The sequence below is a fragment of the Poecilia reticulata genome, linkage group LG21 (assembly GCF_000633615.1).
Source record: "Poecilia reticulata strain Guanapo linkage group LG21, Guppy_female_1.0+MT, whole genome shotgun sequence".
Classification (NCBI taxonomy): domain Eukaryota; kingdom Metazoa; phylum Chordata; class Actinopteri; order Cyprinodontiformes; family Poeciliidae; genus Poecilia; species Poecilia reticulata.
The window spans coordinates 24,631,399-24,638,952 of record NC_024351.1 but is presented as its reverse complement, the minus strand read 5'-3'; the positions used below and the strand labels follow the sequence as shown (position 1 = coordinate 24,638,952).

The 7,554-nt window shown below is 39.0% G+C and overlaps 1 long non-coding RNA gene across 1 annotated transcript; it reads left to right on the top strand.

Annotated features, from left to right (window-relative positions):
* Positions 1–4,374: 4,374 nt before the first annotated feature.
* Positions 4,375–4,888, top strand: LOC103458054 (uncharacterized). Its single transcript, XR_532525.1, has 2 exons — positions 4,375–4,519; positions 4,820–4,888. It is a non-coding gene; the product is annotated as an uncharacterized LOC103458054 (long non-coding RNA).
* Positions 4,889–7,554: the final 2,666 nt, after the last annotated feature.

Here is a 7,554-nt window from a genome sequence, read left to right as displayed (position 1 = left end):
ATTCTTTTATTTATATATTTCTACTTTTATTTTTATATTGATTCTTTAATTTATTATTATGTTGGATATATATTTATTCTTTTATTTATATATTTATTCTTTTATTTATTATGTCAGTTTTGGTCCTCTATACAACAGGGCCTTGCAAACTGCTTCACCAACAGTCTGAGATGGAGATCCGTCTTGGTCGGTGCTATGGAGCAAATTGACAGAAATGTCAAGTGGGACAGGAAGTGAGGCATGGTGCCAAAGTAAAACACATCTACTTTGAGTTAAAATATAAACTTAATTTTTTTTACTCACAACAAAAGCAGTGTAGTACTGATGGTAAGAGCTCAGAATTACAAAAAAAATCAAAGAGTGAAACAGTGATCTTGTCCAAGCAGTTTAGAGTTCGCTGCCAGACTAGCCTGTGTTCATACTGGTAGTATTTCTGAGGGTCTGTAGAGGGGTTGTCAGATGCGCATAGTGTGTTTTGCAGGCTGAATAAAAATGGCTTCCATTCTGGTTAATTATTATTAATAACAATATATATATTTTGTCTCATTTCACAACTATGTGCAGCTTTCCATTTCATTTCTATTCTAACATAAAACCCTGTGAAACACCTTGTAGTTTGGGTTGAAATGTGTGATAATCTACAGAAGTGAAATAGCTATGAAAACCATTTCAAGGTCAGCATTTCCAGTGACTCTTCAGTTCATATCAGTAAATCAGCTTCTCTATGCCCAATCAGGTATCATGAGAAAAACTGAGTAAGTTAAGGAAGTTCTCTTTGTTGGAAACCATATTGAAGGATCCAACCAGGTGGTCATATATTCACATGTAATTTTCTCTGTGTCCTCAAGCAGTGATTCCACAGCTCTGCGTAGACAAGCAGCACTAAGAGGAACATTTTTGAAGCTACATTGCACTGCTGTTATTACCCAACTTTAGACCCTTATTTTATTCCCCACCCATTCAAGAATCACATTAAGGTTGTGGAAAGCTGTTTTATTGCTTTGAGCTTTTCAATTAGTCTGGATAATTTGTGTCCACCTTCTTTAGATTAGATTTTAAATGAGAAACATGATGTGCCATTAATTATCACACTCCTTATTTGTGGACAAAGCTCTTTATGGTTCAGAGAAGGAGAGGAAAGCTTGGAAATGGGGGAAAAGATGAAGCGAAGGGGGGATGCAAATGTGATGAGGGATTGCAGGAGGGTGGACAGGCTGAGTTATTAGGTCGGTGAGAGTGGAGGGAAGTGTGACAGTGACGGCCCTGTACGCCTGGCGCTGTCTGTCAGACCATCTGACAGCCTGATGTTTTCTGTGAACTGATATGATCTTATCTTGATGCTGCTGCTGATGGGCTTCCCAGGATGTTTTTTCCTCTGTCCAGCCCCCCAGCGTCCCTCTTTCCTGCTCAGCAAACACTGGGTTGATTGCAAACACTTTATACCCAGTCAGTTCTAAAAGTGGGTCAGTCTTCTGAACAGATTCCAGCGAGACTGTGGTCTGAACACTGCTGTTGCCGACTCATTGTGGTATGGCAGGAAGCGTTTCTGCACCCAGGCAGTCCTGGGACCCTGCTGGCCATTCTAGGAATATGTGGATATATGATCTGACTTTTGAATATGGAATATGAAGTAAAAGTGATCACTGGATTTTATGAAATAAGATTAAACTTCTAAATATAATATTTCTTACTGTTTTGTGGTTGGTTAATGTATGATGTTTTTATGGCAGCACTCTGTGAATGTCCTGGATTCTCTGATTGAACATCTGGAGAGATGTGAAAATGGCTGAGTGGTGTCTCCATCCAAACTGATGGAGGAGAACTGCAGAGAAGAACGGAGCAAACTGGCTGAAGTTAGGTGTGCTGAGCTGAAGGCATCCGATTCAGAAAGACTAGAGGCTGAAAAAGCTGCCAAACTTGGATCAACAAAGCGGTGAATACTTACAGAAATGTAATTTCTTTGTTTTGTATTTTGAAAAAACTTTTTTTCCCATATAATCATAATTCTTTGTAGAATTTTGAGGAAAGTGATTAATGTAACACAATTTGGAGTAAGGCTGGAACATAAAATATAAAGAAAAAAAAGTGTTGTGAAAAACTTTCCAAATGCAATGCAGCAGCAGAACTACATGGTGTTATTCCACATTTGTCCTATCTTTTAAAGTGGTCTAACACTTTAAAAGATGTCACTGCAGTATTCTGATGTTCCCCTGCATTCTGTAGAATGAACTGAGAACTTAAATCTGCACTGAAAGTGACAGATTTGTACATACAGTAACTGTTTGTGTGCTCTGTGTCTCTATCTACAAGGCGCATGCATGGAGCTCCTCTCAAATCCCTGGATGCACACTGTGATAAAGGCCTTGCAGGCGGAATTTAAATAAGATAACTGCTCTCTCTTGGGACAGACTGCATGAGCGTCTCACATTAAAAAGCTCTTCGAAGCTGCTTTTTTCTGCAGGACGCTGGATTGCTGTAGTGAAGCAGGCATTGGTAAAAAAAAAAAAAAAAAAAAAAACAGGTTGGGGTCTGATGGCTCAGAGGTGATTAAAAGAAGCGTATGAGGGTGTGACTCATACGTGTTTTGATTTGACAGACGTGTTATGAATTCTCCTGAGCCAGAGGTGGCAGACAGTGTGTGGCACAAACATGCTGACCATCTTGATTGTGAATATGGAGTGTACTAATGTGATGTAATGTAATCTAGCACAGCTAAAAAGACAGTCGATGTAGCATCCTGCTCTTTTGCATGATTTTATCTTTATAGTCCCTCTCTTTTGGTCAGTTAGAATCAATTTAGCAGTCAGGATAAGAGTCTATGGCAGCATAAAGTTAAGGAAGATAGTAAGTTAATATATGCTGTATTAATAATATTAGCCATTTAGGAAGGTGAATTTATGTAATTTGGTGCAAAGAGTAGTCTTAAGAGAAAACACAACCTAGGGTTTTCTGTTTTACATCTGATTCCAGACTTCAGCACCATCAGCCAAAGGAAACTTGTTCTCCGAGCTGTCTTCTCTTTTCAACCAAAGCCTTTTTAAATCATTTAAAAAGAAACAAGCTAGCTTTAAAAAGCATGCACGTTTATAAACCAAAACAAACTTAAAATATTGAGTTGTTCATCCATTCCAAAAGTCCCAAATCTAGGTTCATATCTGTATGTGTAGGTTTGCCTATTGTGATGGACCGAGTTAAAAACAGGAGTCACAGGATATTAATTAGAAATTTTTTTTTATTTTTTTATTTTAACCCAAAGATTATAAAATGACAAAAAGATGAACTGAGCTCATAAAAGAGGTCAAAGAAACAAAACTGAACTCAGACAAAAATGTAAACAAACTGGCTGCACAAACAAACATAACTGACCTCACAAAGAAATGACACACAAGGGTTTATATACTGGCTGATCAGATCAATTAGGACACAATACGGGTCACTAAACACAATACAATTAAACACAAGAACAAATAACAGTACAGCTAAGTTTGGCTAAACTAAAAACTCACAAAATGAAAATCAAAAATATTAAAGTTTAAATACTAATATTTACTTAAATGCAAAACTTATCTAAACAAAGAAACTACAAATTTCCCCTGCCAGCAGGAACTAGTGGTATAGTCCAATCAGCATTTAAGCCTGCTGAGCCCTGGCCCCCATCTTTTGTCTGACCACTCCAAGGCAGGCAAGTACCGGTAAAACACAAACAAAAGGTCAGTCACAAGCAAACAAATTAAACTTAAGTTGATATAAATACACGTTAACTAAATGTGCGTGCCAACATAAAGAACAAATGTATCCAAATCAACTAGTAAATGTTTTACTGAAACTAAAGTGTTGTTGTGTTTGAATGAAAAAACAAATTGTGCACAAAAGAGTTACCGACTTCAGAGTGTGGCCATGGATTTGGCCATTACACCTATATTAAATAGGTTGCTATTTGATAAAGGCAATGTTTGCTTTTATAACAGTGTCATGTTTCTGGCCCGTCTGCCTGCTATGTTTTTCTCCTCTGTACTCCTCATCAAGCTCATCTGGTTCACCTGCATGCTGCTGCGCTGAAGCACAATCAGGCTCATGTCTTCCACCTGTTCTCCAGCAGTTATATTCAGCTCTCAGGCAGRCAGACGGTGCCAGATTTTTGAAAGCCTCTGAGTGAGTAGATATCCACCATTTCTTCCTGACCTGACCACGATCTCGAACACATTTTTGTCCCTTGGATTTTCCTGCCTTGTCTTGCCCACGTCGGATTCTTCACTGGCTTCTGTTTTCTGGTCTCGACCCCGTTTCTGCCTTGTGACCTCTGCCTCGCCCTTGGATTTTGTCTGCCTGATATTGCCTTCAAGTGTTGGACCCTTTTTTCCGTGCCCTGACCACTGCTCTTCGCCTGACCCTCGGATAAGTTTTGCTTTGTCCTGCCTGCCCCAACCCCTTRCCCTCCTAGCTCTGTCCATCCCTGGGTGTGCCACTTGTCACTACCACTGTGCTACCTGGACCCCCCATCTCCCACAACACAAAGAAGGTTAGTGATTTTTTTCTATTCAACTTTTGGCCTTCCCCTCCTAGAATACAACCCTCTAACCCAGGGGTGTCAAACTCCAGTCCTGAAGGGCCGCTGTCCTGCAGTTTTTAGATGTGCCACAGGTACAAAACACCTGAATCAAATGGCTTAATTACCTCCTCAGTTCTCCAGAGCCTTGCTAATGACCTAATAATTCTATTCAGGTGTGGTGCAGCAGAGGCACTTCTAAAAGTTGCAGGACACCGGCCCTCGAGGACTGGAGTTTGACACCCCTGCTCTAACCTGTTTCTCTGTCCTCAGAGGTTCCTGTTCCATTGCTCGTGGTTGCCTGTCCCATACCCTGATCCTCAATAAAGAACTTATTTTTTACATTGTGTCTGACTGAAATTTTGGGTCCTCAGTTCTGAGCATTACAAACAGCTGAATTAATCCTATTACTCATACTGTGGATTACTTCAATAACGTTTTGTCAAAATAAGTTATCACGTTTTTTTTGTTTTCAAAAACTGAGAGCTTTAAAACACATTGGGAAAATTTCAGCAAACTTTACTTTTTTTCCTCATCAAAATCAATAAAAAGATTCAAGCCAGTATTACATCTGGTCAGGTTAAGATCACAACTATAGCAGAGCACCTCTTTCTGGTAGAAACACTGATCAGTGGCATCAATACTGATGAGAAAATACTATGATGAAGCACAGCATGCTAGGTAAGATCTGAACACAAACTAAGTCTGAGATACAGCACAAGGAAGCAAAGCTAAACGGCACAAAAGAAAGTTGAATAAAATGGGTTAAATAACTATGAAATAATTCTGGAACAGGATATTTACATCAGGAGAAACTATTCACAGCTCTATTTCTTTGTTTTACGTCAGGGATGGTTCTACCCAGTTGGGTCAAAGCCTGTGTTAGTTTGTACTTTGAACTGCATGATTTGGTTGTGTATAAAATCTTTGTCTTCATAATCTATTATCTTTGTTTTATGATGTTATGATGAGCGGAAAATGAGTGGAAAAATGTCCAATGAAATGTGCATCTCAAAGAATTTCATAAAAAGGATAGAATGAACATTATGCATTAGCATATGCTCATAAATGTTGGACTTTAGTTTTTTCCTCAGCAAAAAGGAGAAAAAAAGACTAACATTCAGATTAATTGTGTGGTGGTTTTGTATCTAAATGTCTAAAGTGGATCATAATTTAATTCCAATTCAGCTCATTTATGTTCACAACACATCTCAAAGCACTATAGAAAAAACTCCCAAAAACAGTCAATTCATCCAATCATACACACATTCCAAAATGAGAAGAAGCCATAGCAAGGACCAGACTGTCTTCATGGAAAAACAGGCTACTGATTTTTACAGAATAAGCCATGTTAATCCTAAAACAATAACCTGAAAACATGTCAAGATTGGTTAATTAATAGCTATATTTCACAGCAGTGCAGGTAATAGTTTTAATTTTTAATTATTATTTTTTATGTGTCATTTCAGGCAAGTAAATTTAACAAGTAAAAATTAGAAGAAAAGAGGAAAGGAGGAAGAACAGAGAAAAAACAAGATAACACTCTAGGATCCTGCAAAAAGAGAAAAACAGAAACATGAAACCACGGTGACAAAATATGCATAACAACATGACTCAAAGCCTGGGCCTCCTAAGAATAACAGTGAAATGAGTAAAAACCTGAATGAATGTCAATGCAAAGCCCTGGTGAAGGCAGAGAGAGTAATATGTGTGTTTTTCTTGTTCACTTTGTGTGTGTGTGTGTGTGTGTATGTGTGTGTGTGTGTGAGAGAACCCAAAGAGCCACACCCCACGACGCAGAGCAGACAGAACGGGTATCAAGAGGAAGACATGCAGGATGTCCTGTTTTGGGCAGACAAGATGCATTAACACAATGGAAACTGTCTCGGCAGTACAGAAGCCAACTTGTACAGTCTTACCCGTTTTCACTCTTGACGGCCAAACAGTGTCAAGGAAAACTGGCACTCCTTGAGTGGCTGCTTTGCAAATAAATTTTGTGATATCTCAGTTTCCCAATCTGTATTTTCTTCAGAATATTTCAGATATGCTCTCCAAACAAATCTGTGAGTAGGTGAATTTCCCACTGTTACCTGGTTAGTTGCTGAATAATCTGTTAATTTTTAGCATTGTAGCAGTGAATCAGGAATTCTGAGTGTGAGGTTTCCATACAGCCAAATTCTACTGGTGTCTGGTTAGTGTAAAGAGTGGGTTAGTGAACTCAGAAACACTGCAGACCCACAGTGTGGATAGGTGAATGGGATTTGAGTTGCTGATGTGACAAGATGAATTTAATCCATTTACAATGTAATTTTTAAGACAATAAATGTACTACAGTTTAGCATCTCAATCCCAGTAGGAATTTATTTTGAGTCCTGTGGGCAGAGAAACTGCCACATCTTTGTTCAACGGAACTCCAAAGCTGTTTCTAATAAACCGCACCATACTGATCCAAACCAGAAACATTAGAGTCATTGGGCCAATTGAGTCTGAGAGACAGGTTAACAGCACCCTTTCGTCCCATCAAGCGCTCAAGCAATTTAATCCGTGTTTTGCAGCTTTTGTTATTCAGCCTCCACTCAAACACCCCAAGATACTGGTAATTACTGCCAATAATTGAGTTTGTGTTGATGTGAAGCGCTACTTGGGCTAGACGGCACTGAGAGGAGAGCGCATTTGTTGTGTTCGTTTGGCAGAATGACAGTGATCCAAAGCTGCAAAGACAACAAGCGCAGCACCTATTTAAATGTTCAGTTGAATAAAATGAGTTGTGACATGATGAGAGGAAAGGGGAGTGGACCGCACAGTCCGTCTGGGGTGGTTTAAATTAACTCCTGTGTTTCAGAAACACAACCAATACACATCAGTGTTTATGACAGCCCAGCAAACGCCACAAAACCAGACTCCCATCTTTCAGGAGAATTGCTTTCGTTTTCCTTCTCTGACTGATTGGAGAAAGAAAATAAATTGCTAGTGTATTGAAACAATATTCCTTTAAGGTTTTCATGCAT